Genomic DNA, 25,702 nt, shown 5'->3' on the forward strand with positions numbered 1-25,702 from the left:
CCCACTATCCTGAATTTCATGTTCATTATTCTCTTGCTTAAAAAAAAAAAAGTCTAAACCCCTCTTCATGGATCCCTAAATACTACATCATTACTTCCAGGTTTTAAGCCTTATACAAATGGTATAGTGTTGAATATAATCTTTTATGACTTGATTTTATCAGCAAATATGTTTTTTTTAAGATTCATCACCTTGGGGCACATGGTGACTCAGGCAGTTAAGCGTCCAACTCTTGATTTGGGCTCAGGTCATGATCTCAGTTTGTGAGTTTGAGCCCCACATAGGACTCTGTGCTGATAGCACAGAGCCTGCTGGGGATTTTTCCTCTCTCTCTGCCCTCCCTGATTTATGCTCTCTTGGTCTCTCAAAATAAATAAATAAATACAAACTTAAAAAAAAAGATTCATCCCCTTGTGGGGTGTAGCTGTTGGGCATTCATTTTTATTGCTGCATAATGCCCCATTGTGTGTATATCACAAATGGTTCATGCATTGAATTAGCATGGCTGCCTTAAAAAAAAAAAAAAAAATCACAGACTGGGTGGCTTAAACAACAGAACTTTATTTTCTCACTGTCCTGAGGGCTGGAAGCCCAAGATCAAGGTGCCCGTAGGGTGGGTTTCTAGTGAGACCTTTCTTTCTACCTTGCAGACATCTGCCTTCTCATCCTGCACTCACGTGGCCTTTCTGGGGTGTGTGTGCACTCCAGGGATCTCTTCCTTTTCTTATAGGGACACTAGTCTTTTGTGATTAGGACCTCACCCTTTGACCCCATTTAATCTTAATAACTTCCGTAAAGGCCCTTTCTCCAAATGTAGTCATATTGAAGCTTAAGGCTTCGATATATGCATTTGGGAGGGTGAGCACAATTCACTCTATAACGTATATTATCCTGTTGAAGGGCATTAGGGTGGCTCCCCCCAGGTTTTTGTTCTTATAACCAGTGCTTCTATGAACATTCTTATACATATCTCCTGGAGCTCATGAGTAAGAGTTTCTCTAAATCATATAAATAGAAGTGGAACTGCTGGCCCATAAGGCATGCAAATGTTCAAATTCACAAACTGGCACCAAATCATTTCCTAACATGGTCATATCAAGTTTTATCCCCACCAGAAGTGTCTATGTATTCCCAAGGGTCCACATCCTCACCACCAGTGGTTATTATCAAACGTCTCCATTTTTACCAATCTAGTGAGTGTAAATGTTATTTCATTGAAGTTTTTAACATTATTCCCTTAATTATAGAAGATTTTGATTTTTTTTGTTTGTTTATTTGCAATTTGTATCCTATTTTCTGTAAAATTTCTATTTCATCCTATTCTCCATTTTGATAAGTTTCTATTAAAAAAATCTAGTGGTAGACATTTTATGTGCATTTTAGATACAAAATCTTCTCTGATTATATGTTTTATTGTATTTCCTAAGCCCTTTATTTCAACTCCACGATTAAAAAAAAGGGGGGGGGGGAGGAAAGCTTGGTTGTAGACTTTACAAAATCCTTCACTAATTTTTACTAATTTGTGTCCTTGTGTCCTAAACTATTTTAGATGAAGCACATAAATTGATTTGGATAATAAATTCTTTTGACCTGTTTTATCAACACCTACTTCATGCAGAGGCATTGAAAGCAACACTATGTAAATTGGATATGATCCTTGCTCTCAAGATGCTGAAAGTCTAGCCCAGACAAATAACTGAGTAGAAGCATAATACTAGAGCATATTAATAGGGCTACAATAAAAGGGCCCTGGGATCCCAAAAGTCCTTTAAAATAGTTTAAAGCTAAAACTGATTGAATTCTTACTATAGGTAAAGATAATCTCACTCCTTCCTCTGAACACCCTAGGTGATTGTTCCTCTGCTGCTGTATTTTGAAACTGGTGAAACCAAACTAAGGTTGTCTGAAGGACCCAAGCCAACAAGAGGTGTAGCAGGCTTTGATTTCAGGCATCCTGACCCCACAGCTCTTCTACAACATTCCCCATCCTTTTCCTCATTGAAGAAGGAGCTATAGTAGGATGGGACCTAAGAGAACCTAAGAGAAGAATTAATTTAGGTGGTGGCATTGGACGTAGGCTTTAAATGATGGGAAGATTTCAGAAGTCAGAGAAGAGGGCCTTCAGCATGGATAAAGTCATGGAAGGTGTAAGGTGCATACTCTATTTTGAAGACAGCAAGTAGAGCCTAGTGGCATATTACTCCCTTTTAAATAAGGCTGAAAATAGGTGCATGAGTGAAAGGAAAAGGAATGTCATCCCCAAGAAACTGCCATGGCCTAGAAGGTCCCTCAAATCTCTCTTCTCCCAGCACTCTCTCCTGGTTCCAGTCATTCTGGCTTCCCCGCTGCTGGGGACAAGGTTCAGCATAGCCCTGCTTCAAGCACCCTGCACTTGCTTTTTTGGTTTTCATGAATGCTCTTCCCCCCTGGGCCCGGAGTGTGCCTTCATATCTACTTTTTGGGTCTACACTTAAATGTTACTCATTGCAGAGGGCCTTTCCAATTACCTTGTCTAAAACTGTAAGTGCCCCCCCCCCTTCTTGACTCTGCCTTATCTTTTCTCACAGTGCTTACCACTACCCAAGCTTATGTTGTATCACTATTTCCTTACTTGTCATCCACTGGGCAAAAACTTTGGATGGTTTTTATCTTTACAATAATCCCAGGACCTAGACTGTGCTTGCTACACAATGTGTGGTCAACACATATTTGCCAAATAAATGACATAAAGGAATGAATGATGGATGAATGACTGAATGAGTAAATGATGGGCATGAGGTTTCTGGCTTCCCCGCTGCTGTGGACAGGCTCAGCAAAGCCCTGCTTCAAGCACCCATCAGAGGTTTCGCAGTTTGTGACATGAACCCATATTTTCAGCCCGTGGCAGTAACATAAAGGAGGAATAGGAGAGGCAGAATAAAACAAGACAGGAGAAGAGTAGTGAAGTTTTACAACAGCAGAGGGGAGCCCACTAGCTCAGAGCTTCACATCTGGTATCAGATTATCAGAGTTCAAAGCCCAGCACTAGAAACTCCTCACTGAGTAACCTCAGCAAGTCACCGAGACTTAATGCTTTCTTCTGTCGGTAAAATGGGGATGCTGTTATCACTTGACTTTTAAAAGGACTACTGGAAGGTTTAAATGAGACAATGCATTGATTAAACGATTCACAACACATAATGGTGATTATCAGTAATAAGCACTTAAGCTAGGGCAGCCTCAGTGGGAGTGGAAGGAGGAAATGGGTTAAGGGACATTGAATAGGTATGACGAGAAGGCCTTGGGATAATATAAAAGGGAAATGCCTGGAAAAGATTCATATTTCTGTTCTGACTGATTAGGGAATGGCAATAACTTTAAGTGAGATCAGGCATACAGATAAGGGATTCAATTTTGAGTGTGTCAGAAGGTAGGGGACAGGAAGTAGCAGGAATGGCAAACTTGGTTTTGAAATGTTTGAGGGGTATGCAAGAACTTTGCATGGAGGTGTCTAACAAAGATTAAAAATGTACATCAAAGGGTCATGACAAACTTCAAAACTTATTTGTTTATTCTTCAAGAAGATCCACAATAGACTTTTCTTAAATAGTTCGCTTTGTATTTAAAGTATGGTTTACTTAACCTGAATTTTACTATCTCTCTAAGCCGTATTACTCTAACAAGTATTTTGCAAATTCTCCTGGCTTCCATGAGTAAACCCAAGGGCGAACAGATCAGAATAATGACCCAGGCCCCCCTCCTAATCCCACCCTCATGCCTGTCCTCAATCTTTCACTCTGTTGAGGAACTAAGATTCTCAAACTCCATGTGCATCCTGAAGACTTGATTCCAATGTACTGTGGGGCTGAATACAATGGTTGTTAAGGGACCCCCCAAGGGGAGATGACCAACCCTCCAATTTGCAAACCAGAAAGCTCTTGTTTACCATGCTCAATTTTAACCACACACATTCCTACTCAGAGGAAACAGCATGCTCGAGGCAGTCAAAGAGCAAAAAGGGGTAGTTAGAAATCTGTAATAAATGTATGTAAGTGAGACAGAAAATTAGAAAATGGCCACCTGCCAGCAGCCACATAAATTTTGGAGGAAATGCATTTTCTACTGGGATGCTTTATCATAGGAATTGCAAATATTTATTAAAAGTATTAAAATAGTCAGAATGTTAAATGTTTCCTCCAGTGGTGAAATTTCACATTGCCACATTAGAAGATGGGATATTCAGATACAGTGTTTATTAAAATGACTTCATTTTATTAGTCTGTCATCCACAATAAATGGGCAGGTACCTTTAAAACAAGATCTATTGAAGATAAAAGAGATTTGGGGGATGGGCAGCATCTCATTGTACAAACGTGCGGCTTTGACTACACAAGTCTATAAATCTTGCAACCTTTCCCAAACGATGGCAACAAGATTGTGTTGCTGTTTTGATATTAAGTTTGTTGGGTTTTGTCATCACATGAAAACCAAAAGTAGAATTTGCCACTAACTGCCATGCTCTTTCATGCAAGATACACCTGATAACTATTTGGATGGTTCATCCTTCATGGGTTCTCAGATGCAACTTAACAAGCACACTGGAGCGAAGATGCTAAACTGGACTCCAAACGAACGGGAGATGGAAGGAGGTGGCTGCTTTACTGCACCAGGATAATAGAGATGACAGCTAGAGCGCATCATTACTGAGTGGCACTAAGTTGAAGAGTGACAGGATGAGCTGGACAGATTACCTCCCTAAGAGGCTTGTGGTTCGTACAAGGCGCTGACCTAATAAAGATCTTATGCCATCACCCAGTAAAGATAGAAAGAGCCTTTTCCCATCTTAAGATACTCTTTTGTGTGAGTCAGAACAGCTTCCTGAATCCATGCCATGAAATGCTGATGGTACTGAAAGGAATCTAGTTCAGCTAAAATATGGGGTAGGGTGTGATGAAGGCAAAGAGAGGCAGGACCTGTCAGGAAGCTAGACACTTCTTGGACAGAATACTTAAGAATTCATTAGCCTTCGGTAGGTGGATGGAGTAGCCATCTTTCTGATGAGAAGGTAAGCATTCTGTTTAAAGTATTAATTCATTCAGGGACCCCTGGGTGGCTCAGTCGGTTAAGTGTCCGACTTCAGCTCAGGTCGTGATCTCACAGTTCATGGGTTCCAGCCCCACATGGAGCTCTGTGCTGACAGCTCAGAGCCTGAAGCTTGCTTCGGATTCTGTGTCTCCCTCTGTCTCTGCCCCTTCCCGTTCATTCTCTCTCTCTCTCTCTCTCTCTCTCTCTCTCTCTCTCAAAAATAAGTAAATGTTAAAAAACTTAAAAAAATAAAGTATTAATTCATTTATTCAGTGGATATTTGGGGGGACAGCTCTGAAAAACTAACAAGAAATCTGGGTGCTGGGAATCAGAGATGAGCAACAGAGACTCAAGTCCCACCTCAGACATCTGACACTCTAGCGGGGAGGAGATAAATGTTTACAAATCAATATACGGTCTCTCAGGAGGTAATGATGGCTCTGAATAAAAACCAAAACAGGGTCACAGGGTGGAAAGTGACAAATGAGGTCAGGGAAAGTTTACTGGATGAGGGATCATTTGAGCAGGTCCCTGTATGTAGTTAGGGATCTGTCCAGATCCTGTGGGATTGGAGGGAAGAGCATTCCTGACAGAGGCAACAGCAAAGGCAAAGGCCTCCTGGTGTGCGCAGAATTGGGGTGTTGCTGTTTTCTCCAGCCTCCAGACAGACTTCCATAAAAAAACGTTAAAGATCTGTGAGAATGTCAGACCTGCTTGGTCACTGCTAATTTAGGTATCTCTTTTGGTTTAGTTTCTGACATGGTTTCAGGTTCCCTTGATCTCCTCAGACAAGGGATAAAAATATCCCATGGCAAAAACACTCTCCAGCTACTTGCAAGGGCCACTGGGTCTGATAACTCTTGTGGGATGTGTGAGCACCCGCTGATTCAATGGAATGAAATTTAAAATTCTGAAATCTCAAGATGATAAGACAATGATCTTAATAAGGTAGTAAACTGTAAGCGAGAACTTACACATTGGCCTTCCAGAAAGCCATTCATTCATTCTTATCCCTCTTACTGCTCCCTCCTTCATTCCTCGTTCAAGTATTATCTATCTACAAGTGCAATGCAGTTGGCATGAGGTGCTGTGGGGGATACCAAGCAGCAGGCAACAGACTAGCGGGATGCATGTGGACAGAATGTTTAGACTGCCCCAGTTTGGAATCCGTGTTCCAATTTCTACAGGCTCTGAATGGCCTGGAGATTCCTAACCATATCACAGTGGTATGACAGAACCTGCCTCACTGGGCTTTTATAGGGGTTCAGTGAATTTTTTGAATGGCTTAACATAACGCGTAATATAAAATAAGTGATTTTATAAATGTTAGTGCAGAATCATCAGAACTTAAGTGTTCCTCAATTTTCATTTGTTCCTCTAATAAATACCTGTGGATCAGTTTCAGGATCGGTATTGAATTTTAAAATCATTTCTGCTTCTGCAATTTATTAAAACACTTGACAGGTAAAAGAAGAGAATTAGGAGTGAATCAATCTATGTGTTGCAGATATCAAACCATGGCACTTCCTTCTCATTAATTTGTTCACTTAGTCCACAAATAGGTATTCAGTGTCTGTTCTATATCCAGCTCCGTGCTAGAGGTGAGGATCTACTAGTAAACTGTAAAGGAATTCAGGACTTGCAGATCGTAAGAGGATGACTTGGGATGGAAGGGATACAGATACAATCAGGAGTAGAATGCTCATTTCAGGTGAGCCAAATCAAACTGTGGGAGATGGAAATTCTGCATTTGAGAGAACATTTGAGAGAACTCTCCTAGAACTAGCTCTAGGAGAGTTGGGACCATTGAAAAGAAGACCTCACCCCTTCTTTCCTCTTCCTGCCTGGATCGCAAGGGATTGTGGGAAAGCCGCAGCCCTCACTAAAATATCATTAAGTCACAGTACCAGTCCCAGATGTTCTGTACCTCTTTTTCTGTGAGCCTGACAATCCCCCACCCCCTTCTATTCGGTTAAGTCAGTGTCTCTGAGTTTCTACATAACCCTCATTAAGGCCAGTATCTGCTATTTTCCAGACATTATTCTAAGAACTGAGGATTGTGTGGTTGTATTTCAGTGTGGCCAATCTGTTTTCTAAATTGTTTTCATTTTCTGACCATAAAATACAGGAAATAATGCCCTCTCATAGCCCAATAAAGGAAGGGCTTTGACCTGGTTTAAGATCACCACAATACCGAAAAACCTCTGTGTTAAGTTTTCCCTATGACCAAAGCAATGATAACCTCTCCCTGAATACATGTGTAGGAACGTGAATACGTGGTGTTCCATGCATCCCTTCAGACGATGTGCTCTTAACACAGCATAAGGGAAGAAGAGAACAGCCTTATCCAGGAATGCCTCAAAAAGGAGTATTCTATCATGAGTCTCTTACTTGAGAAAAACTTGAGAAAAACAGAATGTCCCGGCTGAGAAACAAGGGAAAGCAAACTTGCTCATCAAGAAAGTTCATGGCAAACCTTTTGAAAAGGAATACAAGACAAGTAGTGTGTGTGTGTGTGTGTGTGTGTGTGTGTGTGTGTGCACGCACATGTGTGTGCACATTTGGAGAGAGCTACCGAAGCACATTACAGAGAGACACAGGGAGGCAGGAAAAGAAGGGAAGGAAGGACCAAAAAAAAAAAAGTGAGGAAGAGAAGGATAAAAGAAAGGAGGAGATGGAAGGAAGATATTAGGAGGGGAGAGCATGAACAGAGCAAAGGGACAGTGAGAAAGCAAGGTACATATACTGGAGGCCTGCTGTGGGAGACAGATGTTTTCCTAACCCTCTCTCATCATATCCTCACCTCTGCTCCAAAGACGTAGACACTTTTATCTCTTTTCTGAGGTTAAGGAAGCAGGCTTAAGGAAGGGAATCAACTTTCTCATGGTCCCATGGTTGCTAAGTGGCCCCCATAGGATCCAAAGCCCAGAAAGAAATTCTATGGAACTCTGTGCTTTATGCAATCTCTGTACGGGCACAAGGTAAGAATCTCTGGAAAAGGGTGAGTTTATTAAATGAATATTTATTGAGAATGAAAAACTGCCCCCAGAGATAGTGGGAGGGTTTAAGTCCAGAAACGAAAGACAATTTAATAGCTCTGACGATATTAATAGCTCTGGAGAACATTTAAGCAGGGTACAGGATATAGGATGTAGGAGATTCACATACAGGTTTGGGTACAGGGTTATTCTTTACATAGGAAGATTGTGAAGAGCTCAATGATAAGGCAAAACTTGAACTGAAACTTAATATAAAGAAAGAAAGTGAGCTATGAGGCTACCCTGGGAAGAACATTCCAGGTATGCACAACAACAAGAGCAAAAGCCCTGTGGCTTTTAACAGCTTGAGACAACAGAGCAGCCGGAAAGTAAAAACATACCTGTCATAGTAATTTATATTCAGGTATAGTCAATTATGGCTAGTCAGTAGTGGAAGCATTATCCAGCATTATATATATATATATATATATATATATATATATATATATATATATATATATCCATATATAAAATGTATAAAGTGTATAAAATGCTCCAAGAACAGCTGAGTTGGAAAAAGACTGAACTGGAGATGGTATTACAGATATTTGCAAAAGTCTTAAAAAATATCTGTTAGTGAACCAGATTCTGTTGTCTCCAGAAAACTAGAGAGAAGAAAAACAGAATTATCCACTAGAATTTGAGGCAGGAAAAAAGTTCTCTGGTATTGGGTCAGGTCATATTTTGTGTTTTTGTTCCATTTCCTGCTTGAAGGGTTTCCATATTGTGGTGAATCTGTGTGTGGCTGTAATGGGGGCTTCCATCTGTGATCCTGGAAGAGACAGGTCCCAGAGCATAAGCCCGGTCATTCATTGTCTTGGGAGGAAACTCAATTCAGACCTTAGGCAGAAGGACATCCATATAGCACAACAGATAATCTCCTCAAGACCAGCTGCTCCTTGCTTTTTGGACACGGAATAGGACCCAAATTACAGAATCTGGGACCAGCTCTGTCCTGGGTGCCACATATTGTTTTCCGTCCTGGCAAGAACGACTGATGTAGCCTTTTCAGTAAGATGCATGCCAATGTGACACAATGCAAGAATAAGCCCATCAAATGTGAACCAGGGTTTTTGTGCAACTACAGAAAAGCCCTTGTCAAAACGAACTCTCGTTATTTAGAATCAAATTTCAAGAGGCTTCCTTCGGATTTTCATGCATTTCCTGTTTTCCCTGCACCCCTTTCTCCCTGACACATGACTCCGTCAGAGACCATTTCCTGGAAGTGAGTTCCTTGAGACAACAAACCACATGTGATTCTTCTCTGCATCCCACAGCTTAATACCAAGTTGAGCACACAATAGGTACACATCACGGTATTCCGTGTATTTATGGAAGAGAATTGAAACATGTCTTAGGGGTCAAACCAGCCTGAGTTTGTTTGGCTTTATTAAAAGATGAATGACAGACCTTTCACAGGGCCCCAAGTGCTACCTTGTTTTTTGGAATTAAAAAAAAAATAGGAAAAACTTATGGGCATTCTGGGGAGAATTCAAAGAAGAATAAGACATGCTTCTAGGAAGAGAATTTTATAATCTAAGGGGAGAGTCAAGACAAAAGCATATGAGGATGCAAATGGCAATGCTGAATTTAAATAACAGTTCCAAGCACAACAGAAGAACATCACCAGACAGGTTAGTTTCCACTGCCAAGTGAAAGGAAAAATAAACAGTGCTATAGGAAGTTCAGAGAAGGGAGAGATTTTTGTCTTCTTGCATGGTCAGAAAAAGATAGAGGGGTTTCTCATGGGGAGAAATTCTTGACCCAACTCTTGAAGGAATGAATAAGATTTCCCTAGATTGGAGAGAAGAGTAGAATAGAACCGACTGAATCAAAAGTACAGAGGGGAAATATCTATCTGTAGAAACTGCATAGGCAAACACAGCCGAGAGGTTAGAGCAAAGTGGCCATGTGCAGAGGATTAGTGGGACAGAACGGGGCAAATCGAGGTGGGAACCATACCGTCCTGGAACTTGAGGGGCAACCTGAAACATTTGCTTCAACAAACTTTGACGAGGCCACAGGTCTTTGTCTTGACGCTGAAAAAAAAAATGCACGCATGACATGATTTCACTTGCAGCCTGATTTAGCAACGTCTTTTCTGGTTTGCCTCTGCTGTTGCTTTCCCTAATTTCCTCACTACACAAAGAAAATAAATAAATAAGTGTACTATAGTCTTATTTATCCTTCTTTGGACATTTCTTTACCAGGCAGATGGTCAATTAAGAGCACTAAACAATGACACTGTTTTCTCTGTAAACATTTTTTTTCTAATAGCCTAACAAATGTAAGCCTGTGCTGCCATACTGCTGAATACCATCTTGACTTTCTAATTACAAAGAACTGTGTCTTGATAGTTACAATTACAGCTGTAACAATGATGCCGGGCCCTGAACAATACCGTTAGAGGCAAAGTGCTTATCCGAATATTCACAAATAAAGGCTTAAATTTATGCCAGAGATGTAGATGGAGGTTAAACAGTTGGGAGGAAAGAAAGGTTGAAAACACTAGTTTAATGCTACAGATGTGAATTTGAATCCAATTACTCTGGGGGGTGGGGACTTGAAAAGGTGCTGTTTTCTTCTGTTTTAGTAATCAATAGGTTAAGGGGTGGTTCAACTTAGCATGCTGATACCTCTAATTTTGATATTTGGCTACACTCTAGCGTTTTCAGAGCATACTATCTTTTTTAACTAAGTGGGTTTGTGTAAGGTGCAAATGAGTATCTCCTGTTTAGAGGTAACCATTCTTCAGTGAACCCATAAATGAAATAATACAGGTTTCTCAGGCTCTCCAAAAGTAGTGCTCCTTTGCAACCTTTTGTAGGGCAAAACAGTGTAAAGTTAAGAAGTAATTACCATGAATTTGTATGGAAAATTTTTCGAGCATTCCCTGACACACAAAAATGACCTCTCTCAGGCTTTTCTGATACCTTAGGGTGCATCTCGCTAACGAATGCCCAAAATGAATCAAACTAAAACACAGATGCTCACAGACACAGTTTCGGGCTTTGGTGGCTTGGTGCTGAGATGCCATGTGTGTTTCCAGGGGAAGGAGCTGGGCGGTGCCACCCTCACTGCCCAGGGTGTTCTGTTTCCTCTACAATCTCTCCTGCAGGAGGAACACCGAATGCTATTTTCACTTTTCGCCTTTTTTTTTGTAAAAGGGAAAAATTCTCTTTGGATTTCTTTCAGTTAGTGAACAGGTACTGATGTAGGCCTTTTGTAAAAGCTAAGTGGCATTGAACCCAAACTTTAAAAAAAAACAGGGGATACCTCTACATGATTTTTGAGCAACCAGTGTATATATTCGATACTATTTTTAGAAATCAGCATAGTAAAGTCATGAAGCTCCTTAACGCTTTAAAGTCAAAGACTAGGCATCAAAAAAACACCTTGTTCTGCCTCAGTTTCCTCACCTGTAAAGTGTAAATAATAATGGCACTACATAACAACCATTTTCATTGGATTTGTAGTGAGATTTAAGTGAGTAGATACAAAGCATGCAATATAGCAATTGCTGTTGTATTTTAAAAAGAGCAGGAATTGTTATTAGTGGAAAGCAGGCTTTAGAATGAGCTTTTCAAACCCTGAAATAGAAAAGCAAAGTCAAAATATCTAGTAAGAGGGCATCTACCTGAAGGGCACCAGGCCTCTTCAGTGTCTCTGGGTGTGTCCACGATCTTTCCATAGCTCATGGCCAAAGAGAGTTACTATTTCACTTAATGGTGTGAATGGACCAATCCAGAATTGCACTTTGCCATTAACAGCATTCTAAATTTTCATTTGGGAATTTCCTTTCCAGCTCCAGATTGAGAGTTAACATTGGGAATTAGCAGGCTAATTATGTCTTTCTTCTTCTCCTTGTTCTCCTTTTCCTCCTTCTCCTTCTCCAAATAATCTACAATCTACTAGAGTAGTAAGAAACCAAGTGGCCTGAAAAATATAAGGACGGCCATGTTCCCAGCCCTGGGTGGAATAAAACTTATTGATGAGCTTCAATGTTTAGCTAAAATAATATTCACAATCATTTAGACTTCATTGTACACAGTACACATGTCATGGCTAAGCCTGTTACACGTAAAAACTTACTTAGTCCTCCCCAAAGCTTTATAAGGGAAGTAGTATTTTCTTTGCTTTGCTGTATAGATAGGTAAAGCAGACCAGACAGATTATAGAACTTACTCCACGTCAAATCATAAGTGGCCATGGACTTTGACATTTCATAAGCAAACTAATAACGGGAAAACATATAAACGCCCAAAAGCACACAGACAAAAACTAAGGCCCATTACACACGTGAAAATGCTAAATTCTTAGTTCCAGGTTTGGTTATACTCAGTCACATTCTGAGGAGGTTTATCCCCCTGCTAATCCTGTCCAGTTCACCTGCATGCCGCTATCACAGTGATCTGCAGAGGGGACCATCTAATTACATTATGGTTTTGTTAAAGCCTTCCCTGTCTTCCCCATTTGTATAGGATAAAGGCCAAGCCCTTGAGCTTGGCACACCCGGTCCCTGTGACCTAATCCTTATCTCACCTCTGAACATGCCTCACAGTTCAAGCTGAGAATCTCAGCCCAATGAGTAGGCCCTGCTGCTTCACACTGTCTTGCCATTGTCCCTGCTTTCCCACTGCCCAGACCAGAGGATAAACATCGTTTTCTTTACTGACCTGCCTGGAGCCCACCAGGTGGCACAGTCTATACCACCAATGCATGTCCCCCATCTTCACTTAGTGTATGTGAGCCCTGGCATTGCCCAGTTTCTTTCCTTATTTCTCCCTTGATTAGACTTTTAAACTCCTACAGAATAGTCTATCTTAATGATCGTTTAATCTCTAGCATCTAAGTCCTTGCAAATAAGTCCCCAGTGAATGCTGAGTGAATGCAAAAGATGAAAAAGAAAAGTCTTCATAAGTATTCGGGAAAACAGAGAAAACCCCACCCAACTTCACTGACTTCAATAGTCAGTCAATAGTCAGTCTGAAAAATCTTAACTGAGCCACCACATTTCCCTGCTTAACTGAACCCTTTTTCTGTCCCTGCTTTCCTCCAGGTGAATTACAGATCTGAAGATGGGCCCTCAGAGGGTATATGGTTTAGAATCTGAAAGGATAAGGAGTGGAGACCAGCCATTATCTCTGAGACATTTCCCTTTCAGAGAAATTATACTGAGTTGTAAGACTCAGAAATTACACTGAGTTGTCTTGCCAACCCTTGAATTAGCTTACATCTGTCTCGTCAGGTATTAAATGTAAGTTCCATGACAGCAAGAGCTGTGTCTAATCTATTGGGGTCTAAATCTACCATGAGCCCACCAGCTATTTGCAAATGCATGGGGTGTGTCAGGCAACCCATTATTGAGAAGAGAGAGAAAGTAACCTGTAAGGTGGGTGTGATACTTCAGATTCTCTTTGTGCAAAGAATAATCTTCAATCTTCACTTTCCAAATTCGGAACAAAAATAGAACTCCATGGGAAGAAAAACTAACTCTGGGGTTTTCATCCCAAAAACTGAGGGTAGGTGGTCGTATTTACCAAGATAGAAAACTAGGAGAAAAAAGTTTGGGTTCAGTTCAGTTTGGCCATGTGCATTTTGAGATGTCTAGATGTTCAAAGGGAGATACTGAGTGGGCAGATGGATATATAACTCTGGAGCTCCAGGGAGATTTGAGGTTAAAGATGTAAAGCAGAGTGTCAATAACATGGCATTTGCAGCATGCGCCTGGATGTGATGACTCAGGGACAGCGTGAAGACAGAAGAGATGTGAGAGAATGAGAGTGGGGCACTCCAAAATTTAGAGGTCAAGAAGACAAAGATCCAGAAGAGGAATCTAAGAAGGATCCATCAATAAGTTAGAAGAGAGTGGTATTCAGGAAGCCGAGGGTGGAAAGTTCCAAGGAGGGATCTACTGGGTTAAATGCTATAAGACTGTCAAGCGAGGTAAGGTCTGAGAATAAATGCTGAATTAAGCAACATGGAAAAATCCTGAAACTTAGATGACTGTGGTTTACTTCTTACAGAATACATAGTGTTTGGTTGTTCTCAAAGGATCTGTCATCCTTCTGTGCTTTTGTGCTTGCTTCCTTGAGCACCACCCTTTCAGACCATGCAGTGAGGAGACTTCCCAATGTTTCTGGTGGGTAGTGAAACCTCAAGGGACGGAAGCAAGGGTCGCACATCATTAAGGAAAGGTCAGTTCCCAGGCAGGAATTGGTATTTTCTTTCCTCCCATTTCCATATTGCAAAGATGCCTCAGGCTTCCTAGAGTTTCTATTAAGAATTCCAAATGTCCCAGCAATGATTTTTAAATACTAGTTTTTCCTAGGATAGTTCTCTTTAGCTTGGCTTACCCCTGCAATACAGTCAGGGCCCTTCAATCCCTGTAAAAGTCTTTCATCACTCTGACTCCACTCCCTCCCATACACCATCTCTAGATTAGTGCATTCATAACGATAATAGCTATAATTGATCTGTTCTATATCATCATCCTTCATCTTGTGCACACAGTAGGAACTCAACAAATATTTGTTGTGTGGCTTGAAATTAGAAATTTTTTCCAAATGAATTCTTAAATCTTTTCCTTCCTTTTGATTAGCAAGATTCATTTTGTTTTTGTTCTCTGCCTAGCTATTTTTAAATATAACGAGAGAAGAGTATCTCCAGATAGTGTATGAAAGCATCTTAATACTTTAATAATTCCATATAATTCCAAATGATCTTTTCCCTCCCATACTTTAGAGTAAATAATAAGTACATAGATGAAAAATATGTGTTTTGTATCCAAGGGAAGAGCTATTAAGTATTACCAAAAGATGGAGAACATTTTTATCTTAAGTCAGCCACATAAATACCCATTAATTTTTTAAATGATTTTATTTGGTTGATGGAGTATTACATCTCCAAATTACATAGTTTAGATTTCCCATTACACGCTCCTTATGGATCATATGCATATTCACAAAGTTACACAGAAGATTCTACGATGGGAAGGAGCCAATTTTCATTTTCTCTGTTCTTGTTTGAAGAACCAAAACTGTTAAAGGGATAAAGCACTCAGAAGTGCCTGTTCCAGGTTAATTGTCTCAAATTGCTCATTTAAAGCACCATTATAGTACAGCAAAGCCAGTTAATCTACTCTGAAGCTGCCTTTTTTATGACCGTAGCTACATTTGGTGAAATGGCACCTTTGGCAAATGCCCAAATTGGATAAAATTGCCATTTTTCTTGGAACCTAGGAAGAATAACACATGTTTTGAAATCACTTCATATCATGTGGCTCGAAATGGTAAACTGCATGTTAGTCCTGCTCTGGAATTCAGTCTCTTCAGCATTTTCCGATTTGACCCTAAATTTCCTTTGCTTTACTTAAGTGAGTCAATGATGTGCTTTTGTGCACAATACATAGGTAAGAGTTGGGGGAAGGGTGCAGAGGGAGCTGGCAAGAGCAATTGTGGCAATATTTTTAAACAGCACAACTGTGTAAGAAAATGATGTGTCCCTGCATTGACACTTGTGCACAACTTTCAGCTGATGGTACCTTTATTATTGGAAACACTGTAGTTTGAGAGCTTCTTCAATGTCGACATAACTAGCAGGTGCCACGATCATAATGGTAAAAACATTCACTTATTAATCAGTGCAAATAATTCCTCTCTAATGCTGCCAATTTAATATGGCAACCTGATAACTCTATCTATCTCTATCTATACGTATAGATAGATATACATATATAGATATCTGTATCTATACGTATAGATAGAGATAGATAAAGATAGATAAATAGATAGATAGCAAGCAATGAATTTTTTTTTTTTGGAGTGGGGAGGAGGGTCAACAATTTAATGAATCTCGTCTGCATTTTAATTCCAACCTAATAATCTGCCTCTGGCTCTTTTCCCTCCCTCACTCTGAACGTTTCTCCGGATCCTGCTGTTAAGCACAATGGGATATTTACCTTCCTACCTCAGTTATGCATTAGGATAGGGGAAGCAGACAGATAGCCAGGCCCTCCAACCCAACCAGAACTAATGTTAACCTGTCACCAACCCTCACCGACATCATCCTCAAATTCCCTTCTCTCCGTTTGTTCATATACAATCTCCTCCCTCCCTTATTCTGACACTGCAGTGCTTTGCAGGTTTCTTTTATTAAACACCACTGGGACCCAGACTCAGAAATGTGCAGCATGTTGACATAGTTAAAATAAATAAATACAACCCATTGCCAGAAATATTAAAAAAATTCATCTAAATGTGCTCCTGTCAGAGATCATTTGTTTTCATCCAAACGGGGAAGACTGATGGCTTCAGGATGGACTGGGTAGAGGGACTCCATCTACTCATTCACTCTTTCATTCATTCATGCCTTCATTCATTTTCTTATAAAAAAGCAACCCACCACCCCTTGCTCGCCATGTCAAATGTAAACAGAATAGACTTTGTTATTAGGAGAGATGTGACTCCAAGTGTCTGAGCTGCAGAGTGACAGCCGGCTCCTCTCTGAATTTCAGGCAGCCTCTGTCACTTGCCTTGACAATGAAGGAAGTTAATATATTCATGACATTACCACACATGCATTCGCAATTCACAGCATATTGTATTGTTTACCCCTGTTCTTTTGTACTACTGCATGTAGTAATTTGCCTTCTAGCAACAGAAAAATTCCTCAACTTAAAATTTTACCCTCATTTTATTTACCCTTAATAGAAAAACCACTGCTTCCTGGCCCATCCGTGGTTGGCAAGACCACCTTTCTGCAGCATTGCAAACAGATAAATGTCAGATTTTACATTTTGATCAGATGTGTCTACAGTCATTTCCTATACATATTCCTCATCTTCTGCCTCCCACGCTTCCTTCGGCAGTCTTTGCCGCCCTTCCCGTGTATTCTTAGCACATTTTGCACTAGGTGGCCAGCTCTTACAAGGGAGAACGAGAGAAGTGTGGCATGGATTAGGTAGCATACCCTCACAACAGGGGCAATGCTGGTGAAAATGAAGAGCATTGGGAAGTTCCGCTTTATTTTACCACCTATGTTCAATATGCCCGTGGTGCCCGTTGCTTTTATACACAGTGACGCCTCCTTGGGTTTATTCACCAGTCCCACTGGACTGGATGCATTCCCCAACATGTATGGATCTCCATCACTCATTTAAAATCTGTCTATGGGACATTGATTACTCAGCCTCCTCGGTCTAACTTATTTATTCTGAAGGGGTGCAAACTTGTAATAATGTTGAATGCTTAGACAGATGGTTTTGCTGTGATGAGTAGGGGGTAGAGTTGTTATTCTCAGATACCACACTATTGTTCTTCAGAATATTGCTGTTGAGGACCAGAACTGAAACATGCTTTGATGGCTTAGGGCAACTTTGTGGAGATGGCTGGAGGAGGCAAGCAGTCTGGGTGAGCAACACAATGGCTGTTTCATTTTCTTCACAGTGATGAGCTGTCTGCATTCCAATGCATGTCACAAAATTCCTGGGCTGAGAGAGGCTGTGAGGGGTCACTCGGTCCAATGCCTTGCCTTTGAGTAGAATCATTTTAAAAAATACCCTATGTTAAGAGTCTTGAAGACAACCTATGCCCCTCAGTCTAACCGAATGTGGAAACACTTTCCTACACTAGACATAATCTTGTCTGCAATTTAAAAGCATCTCCTGTTCTGTTAGAGAGAAAGCATTTGGTTGTTCTTTATATTCAAACCCTTTTCACACTTAAGAATTATAATTGAGTTATATTCTTTCAAATTCTGCTGCTCTTATAGTAGGCTATATAATTCAGTGTTTACTTTTGTAACCACCTAGTTCCTTTGTACTAGTTATTTATTGTTTCATCTCTGGATGCCTATCCAATTAACTTATAAGTTCATCCTGGGCAGGAACTGCCTTTTATAAACTCTTATAAATGATAAAATAGAGGCTCTAAAATAGTGATTCTCAGCCCTGGCTGCATATTTGGATCACCTGGAAAGATATTTTAAAATACTGATGCCTGGGTTATACTCCCAGAGGATCTGAGTTAAATGGTCTAGGACATAAGAGGATGTGGTAATTTATTAAAAGCCACTTAGGTGATTCTAATGGGCAACCAGGGTTGAGAGTACGATCTTGGGAAAATTGCTTAACATCACCAAGTGTTGATTTCTTTATGTAAGAAATGGGGATAAAATAGAAGCCACCCTTTTCTTGGAGGATTAAAAAGCTCATGTATGTAAAAACCTTAAGCACAGCGCCTAGACCAAGGCATAGTATCAACAAATGTTAGTAAGCATTAATATGGTTCAGGTTATTATTATTATTTGGCCCAAAACACCTAATATGCTCTTAGAAAACTATCACTTAATAAATACACATTAACGAATAGCTTCAGGTTACTTACCTACTTAATCCACATCTATAAGAAAAAATCTAAATAATTAAGGTAAATATCCATGTAATTCAAGCCAAAATGTAGTTTCACCTACATATCAAAATGCTTGAAGAATATGTGTTTTGGCATTTGACCTAAATGATTGTACTTGTTCACAATTTCCTCACACGTAGAAAATAACTGGATTGACTGTGAATTGGCAGATGTATAGTGGGCAAATAAAAGAGCCATCATATCTGAAGAATAAAGTCAAAACGTAAAGAATTACAAATGCTTATGACAACCAGATATTGTCAATCAAGGATAATACGGCATCATAAGGTGACAAGATCATCAGGATAGCAACATTTCATACACAATATCATATTTCATTATAATAGACAAGTCTTACAAGTTATCTGAGAAATCTAGCCATGCTATCCCCTCATTTTACAGATGGGTAAGATAAGTCTAAGAAAGGTAAAATGATTTGGCTACAAAAAGTTATAATGCAAAATATGACAAATTAAGACAGGATCAAACCAAGAAACTTAGAAACAGAGAAAGAAGAAATTACTTGTGATGTAGATGATCAATGAAAGCTTCATAGTGACATATAGTCTATAAGTGGAAAGAAGGATGTAATTTAAACAGGCAGAAAAAAAGTGTAGGCCATTTTACACAAAAGGTCCCAAAAGAATAAGGACCCAATAGAATAGGCAAAACAACAGACCTGGTTGACTGGAGCCTAAGTGCATTAAAAGGACAATGGATGATAAGGTTAGAATAGAGGCTTGAGGTCAAATGTTGAAAGGTCTTGAGTGATAAGCATAGCATAGATCTTAGAGAAGCCATGACATAGGCTAACACTATAGTAAAAATACCTTTAGATTGGCCATAATAGAACTGAAAATCATATTTTCAAAAAGATGAAGCTAATAAAAAAGTAACTTAAATTAGCACCAAAAAAGAGAGAATTCAACATTATTTAAGACAACAACAAAATCTATATACGCCCAAAAAATAACAACAGCAATTTGCAGTATTCAATCAAAGCTCAATAAACATGTGAAGAAGCAGAAGATATGACCCACAGTCAGGAGGAAAACCAATTAATATAAGCAGACCCAACAATTACAAAACCAGTAGAATTATCAGATAAGAGTTTTAAAGCAGCTTTCTGGGGGCACATGGATAGCTCAGTCTGTTAAGCATCTAACTTTGGCTCAGGCCATGATCTCATGGTTCGTGATATCAAGCCCCACATCAGGCTCTCTGCTGTCAGCACAGAGCCCACTTCAGATCCCCTGTCTCCTTCTTTCTCTGCCCCCTCCTTCTCTCTATCAAAAATAAACAAACATTAAAAAGAATACCTTTCTCAATATATGTACTTGAATATTTGCAGGAAAATAGGAACACACTGCAAAAAAGTGAAAGATACAAAAAGAACCAAATAAAATTCCTAGAGCTGTAATATATAACATATGATATTAAAAATTCACTATATTAGTTTAAGAGCATATCAATCACTGAAAAAGAAAAGATCAGGGACCCAGATGACACAGAAACAAAAGGAAAAGTAGCTGAAGAAAACACAAAGGGTAATTAGTGATCTGTGGGTCATTTAAAAATGTTCTTATGTAAGTAGTATAGAGTCCTAAAAGGATGATCAGAAAAATATTGAAGAAGTAATGACAGAAAATTGTCCAAAATAGATGTAAACAATAAACTCAATGATGTAATAAGCTCAATAGATACCAGGAAAGACAAACACAAATAAAATCATACATAGACATATTGTAATCATATAGTAATTAGCCAAAAAATAATGAAAATCTGAAGAACAGCTAGAATAAAAATACACATTAAATACATGACAATAAAGATAAAAATGAGAGATACATTTTCATTAGAAGCAATGAAAGATAATAGATCAACATTTTAAGTGAAAAAAGGGGGAAAAACTATCAATTTAAACTCTGTATCTAACAGATATCCTTAAAAGTGAAGGTTAAGTAAAGATTTTTCAGTTAAAAGGAAGAAAGTTCATCACCATTAAATCTGTAACAGAAATATGTTAAAGGAAGTTCTTCAGGCAGAAGAAAAAATACTACCGGATGGAAATTCAAATCCATACAAAGGAATGGAGAAGTTTGGACATGAAAATATAAGAGTAACTTTCAAAGACTTTTCCTCTCATTTATTGTTCATTTAAAACATAATTTACTGTTGGGGTGCCTCGGTGGCTTGTCGGTTAAGCGTCAGACTTCAGCTCAGGTCGTGATCTCATGGTTTGTGGGTTCAAGCCCTGTGTTGAGCTCTGTGCTGACAGCTCAGAGCCTGGAGCCTGCTTCAGATTCTGTGTCTCCTTCTTTGTCTGCCCCTCCCCCACTCACACTCTGTCTCTGGCTCTCAAAAATAAATAAAATGTTAAAAAAATTAAAAATAAAAACATAATTTACTGTTGAATACAAGAATAATAGAATATTTTGAGAATTCTAAATGTATAGAGATAAACTTTATAACAACACAAAGACAGTCCAGGGAGAATAGAAAATTATTGTTGCAATTTTTCAAATTGTACTGAAATGAGTACATTATTTGAATGTAGACTATAGTAAGTAAAAAAAAGTACACTGTAAACCCCATAAAACCCAATAATTTAAAACAAATGAAACAAGAGCTATACTTAAAAATCAAAGAGAAGTTGTCACTAGCCAGATGCTACCATTTGACCTTTACTGCCCACCTACTTATACTCACTGACCTCTGTCCCACATTTTTCCTTAAGCTCTGCTTTCCAGCTTATCTCTTAACTCAGGCAAATGGAAGGCAAAAGCACCCCTCAAGTAATAGCGACTGCCCTGACAAGACCTCCAGCCTACTCAGACCACCCAGACCTGTTTGAACTTAACTTCTAATTCACACCTGTACGGATGGACTATGGAGTGACCTCTAGAATGACCAAAGACTACTTTTATTTATATCATTATAATACTAAAATCTCTGCTCAAGGAGGAGCACAAGCCTCATTTATATAATATACCATGTGTGCATAGGCATGTTTCCTTAAGACACGTATGGGACCTTATGCCTGCCTCTACATGCCATGACAAAGCTTCACTCTATAAATATTCATCCTAACCCTAAATAAAAGGAACCCATTCACTCTTGCTCAAGGAGTTCTCAGCCTTGGAAGCTGTTCTCTGTGATCTCCTTATTTGCTGCAAATAAAGTTTCCTTTGTGCTGCAACTCAACCTGGTACAGTTTCTGATTTACCATGGCATGAACTCAAGTTGGTTCGGTTACAAAGTGACATCACCAAGCTGATGATATAGGTTGTTCCTGACTTACTCCCCTCACAAGAAAAACAACTAACATCTGTTCAGGAGCAAGACACCACTGAAAAGATTCAAGAACACTTGGGCGATGTTCAAGCACCAGCCCCTGCACCAAAGAGATGAAGACAGACTGCATTGGAAAGGTAAGAGAAGTGACTGCAAACGGCTGCACTCCCCATCCCCCAGGCCAACACAAAAGGTTTTCCCTGAGCCTCTGGTTCCTCCAGTGGGAAAAAAGAATCCAGGGAGGACAGCGAGCATCCCCACCAGAACTGTGGGTCATTTTGTTGAAACCTTTACCCTGATCTCACACCACAGGGACATAAATCAGTGGGGCTCAACCACTGGGAATATGACTATGTCAGAGAAGGGGGAGGGGCTTGCAGTAGCCAACACATTGATCTTGACAGACCAAGTTCTTACCTGAAGTGCCCAACTGGTGGTTTTGCTCATCCAAGTTGGTGGTGAACTTTGACCAAGGAACTGGTGGGGTAAAGAACTGCCTGATTTGGATCCTCAAGAAAAAGTTTTGCTGGCCCCAGCACCCAGTTTTCCTACACTCAGGGAAGGAGCTAAATCACAGACCCACCTGCTATGGAAAGTATCTTCTGGTTCCATCTGACAAGGAGGGCTGACCCAGTGGTATGTGGGGAGGAGGGGTCGGGGGTGGGGGTAGAGTTCATCCCTACAGAGCAAAGCCAGTCCCAGGACTCAGGCATGGAACACAGGAAGAAATAATGATTCATAGCCAAGACTGAGAGTAGCTCCTGGCCCCTCCAAACCTGAGAGCCTATTTAGGAAATTGAGAGGGCTTGAAGCAGCCTCTTCCTGTCCAACCCAGGCAAGGGAGCAGAGACAGCCCTACCCACTATGTGGGAAGTATCTTCCAGCCCTATCTTACCAGAGAGCTGGAGAGAATTCCTGGAAACTGTGCAGCCCAGGGACATTCAAGCCAAGAGGTGGGCAGAGCTGATAGTCTGCAGGGCAAAACCAATGGCCTTGTTCAGTCAGGAAAACTAACCTACCCCCTAACTTGGTGTACAGCTTTGAGTTAAGACAACAAAGAGTCTTACTGGTTTTGAAGTTGCTTCACCCAGGCAGGGAATCTAATTCATAGCCCCGCTTATAACCGAAAACAGCCTTAAGCTTGTCTGAGCAGGGAACCTAACCAGAACACATGGGAAGCTGCATATCCCATTCAACAGAGGCACTTGAACAGATGGCAGTATGTAGCTTCTCCCATCTGCAGAGTAAAATTGGTAGCCTCACCTGACCAGGGAATTTAGTATACACTGGACTGATTTGGGTCACCAAATAATGAGCAGTATAGGCCCTGGATCCCATCCTGTTGCCTGCCAGAGCAGGAAAGCTAATTCATGGCCCTACCTACTACTGAATATAGCACTGAGTCCTGACTACTTGGTAAATCTGACCAGAGAATCCATGTAAACACAGAGTCCATCCTATAGCTCACTTGGGTAGGAAACCAAATCAGCAGTCCTATCCAACTTTTTCAGCTATTGGCACAACTTTTATCCCCATTCTCAGAGCTCAAATAGTTGGGTAGCCTCAAAATAGATCATAGTCACAGTACTCACTTGCTCAAAGACATTATCAGCAGTAACACCCAGAAGCACAAGTGGAGCTGACTGGTGAGAAACTCTGTCAAAGCAAACCTGTAACGTCTAGAAGAGGAGCTTGATTACTCAAATGTGCAGATACAAATATAAAGAATCAAGGATCATAAAAATATCAGGTAATTATAAGACCACAAAAATAAACTAATAAAGCTCCAATAACTGACCCTAAAGAGATGCAAATCAACAAACTATCAGAAAAAAAAATTCAGAATGATATTCTTAAGGAAGTTTAACAAACTACAAGAAACACAGACAGACAATAAAACAAAATTAGAAAAAATAATGCATCAACAAAATGAAAAGTTTGACAAGAAAACAGTAACCATCAGAAAATCAAACTGAAATCCTATAGTTGAAAAATACAAACGTTTATGAGTTCTACTGAAGTTGTTATTAGTTTAAAATAGGGTGTTTTAAGTTTAATATATTTTATGTAAGCCTTATAGTAACCACAAGGGAAAAGCCTGCAATAATTACACAAAAGAACACAATAAAGAAGTCAAAGCATACTATACCAAAAGTCATCAAAACACGTTAAAAAAAACAATAACAGCAGGATAATAAATGAGTAACAATGGATCTCTAAAATAACCATAAAACAAATAATAAAATGTCAACAGTAATTCCTTATTTATCTATAATTTATTTCAATGTAAATAGATAAAATTCTCCAATTAAAATACACAAGATGTTTGAATGTATAAAAAACATATCCAACAATATCCTGCCTACAAGATACTCACTTTAGCCTTAAAGACACACACAGACTAAGAGTGAAGGGATGGAAAAAGAATTTCAAATATGGTAACAATAAAAAAATATACTTTATGATAAAGTGGTCAGAACATCAGTAAGATATAATAATTATAAATATTTATGCACCCAACATTAAAGCCCCTAAATATATAAAACAAAAAGTAACAAAGCCAGAAAGAGAAATAAACAGTAATACAATAATAGCTCAGGATTTAATACCCCTCTGTCAACAATGAATAGATCAACCAGACAGAAAATCAATAAGGGAAAGAGCAGATTTGAACAACACTATAGACCAAATGGATCTAGCAGATATATACAAAACATTCTAACCAACAAGAGCAGAATACACAGTCTTCTCAAGCTCACATGAAACTTTACAGGATAGATCATATATTAGACCATAAAACGAGTCTTAAAAAATTCAAGATATTTGAAATCATTCCAAGTATCTTCTCTGACCACCATGGCATGAAACGAGGAATCAATAAGAGGAAAATTGGAAAATTGACCTTGGAAATTAAACAAGACTGTTCTGAGCAACCAGTGGATCAAGAAATGAAAGGGGAAATAAAAAAAAAATATATTCACAAAGAAAAGGAAACTCAACATACCAGAAGATGCAGGATGCAGCCAAGGCAGTTCTAAGAGGAATGTTTATAGTAATAAACACCTATATTAAAAAGCAAGAAAAAAACCAAATAAATAGCATAACTCCATGCCCTAAGAAACTAGAAAATGAAGAGCAAACTGATCCCAAAGTTAGTAGAAGAAAGGAAATAATATCGTTTAGAATGGAAATAAATGAAATAGAGTACAAAAAATAATTGAAAAGATTAACCAAATTAATAATTGATTTTTTGAAAAGATAAAAACAAATTTGACAAACCCTCAGCTAACCTAACCAAGGAAAAATAGAAAGGACCCAAATCAACAAAATTATAAGTGAAAAAGGACATATTACAACTGTAACACAAAACCTTAAAAGATCATAAGAGGTTATTATGAACAAATGTATGCCAACAAACTGAACAACCTAGAAGAAATGGAAAAATTCTTAGAAACATACAATCTCCCAAGGCTGTGTAAGGAAGAAATATAAAGTCTGAATCAGCCAATTATTACTAAGGAGATTAAATAAGTAATTAAAAATCTCCCAACAGAGATAGGCTCAGGACTGGAGGGCTTCAGTGGTGAATTTTACCAAACATATAAAGAAAGATTTACATCAATGCTTCTCAAAAAATCAGAAGAGAGAACACTCCCAAATTATTTCATGATGCCAACATTATCTTGATACCCAAACCAGAAAAGGACACGACTAAAAAAGAAAAATCAGGGGCGCCTGGGTGGCTCAGTCACTTGAGCATCAGACTTCAGCTCAGGTCATGATCTCACGGTTGGTGAGTTTGAGTCCCGTATCAGTCTCTGTGCTGACAGCTCAGAGCCTGGATCCATCTTCAGATTCTGTGTCCCCCTCTCTCTCTGCCCCTCCTCTTCTTGCTCT

General features: G+C 39.4%; 1 long non-coding RNA gene across 1 annotated transcript in view; it reads right to left on the reverse strand.

The window, feature by feature from the left end:
* The window catches only part of LOC111559818, a 181,506-nt gene that overhangs the window by 6,045 nt on the left and 149,759 nt on the right, over nt 1-25,702 (reverse strand). The window contains exon 2 of the long non-coding RNA XR_002741140.2: nt 10,065-10,141. This is a non-coding gene — a long non-coding RNA (uncharacterized LOC111559818). The remainder of the gene's footprint in view (nt 1-10,064; nt 10,142-25,702) is intronic.

Source organism: Felis catus, chromosome A3, assembly GCF_018350175.1.
Source record: "Felis catus isolate Fca126 chromosome A3, F.catus_Fca126_mat1.0, whole genome shotgun sequence".
Lineage (NCBI taxonomy): Eukaryota > Metazoa > Chordata > Mammalia > Carnivora > Felidae > Felis > Felis catus.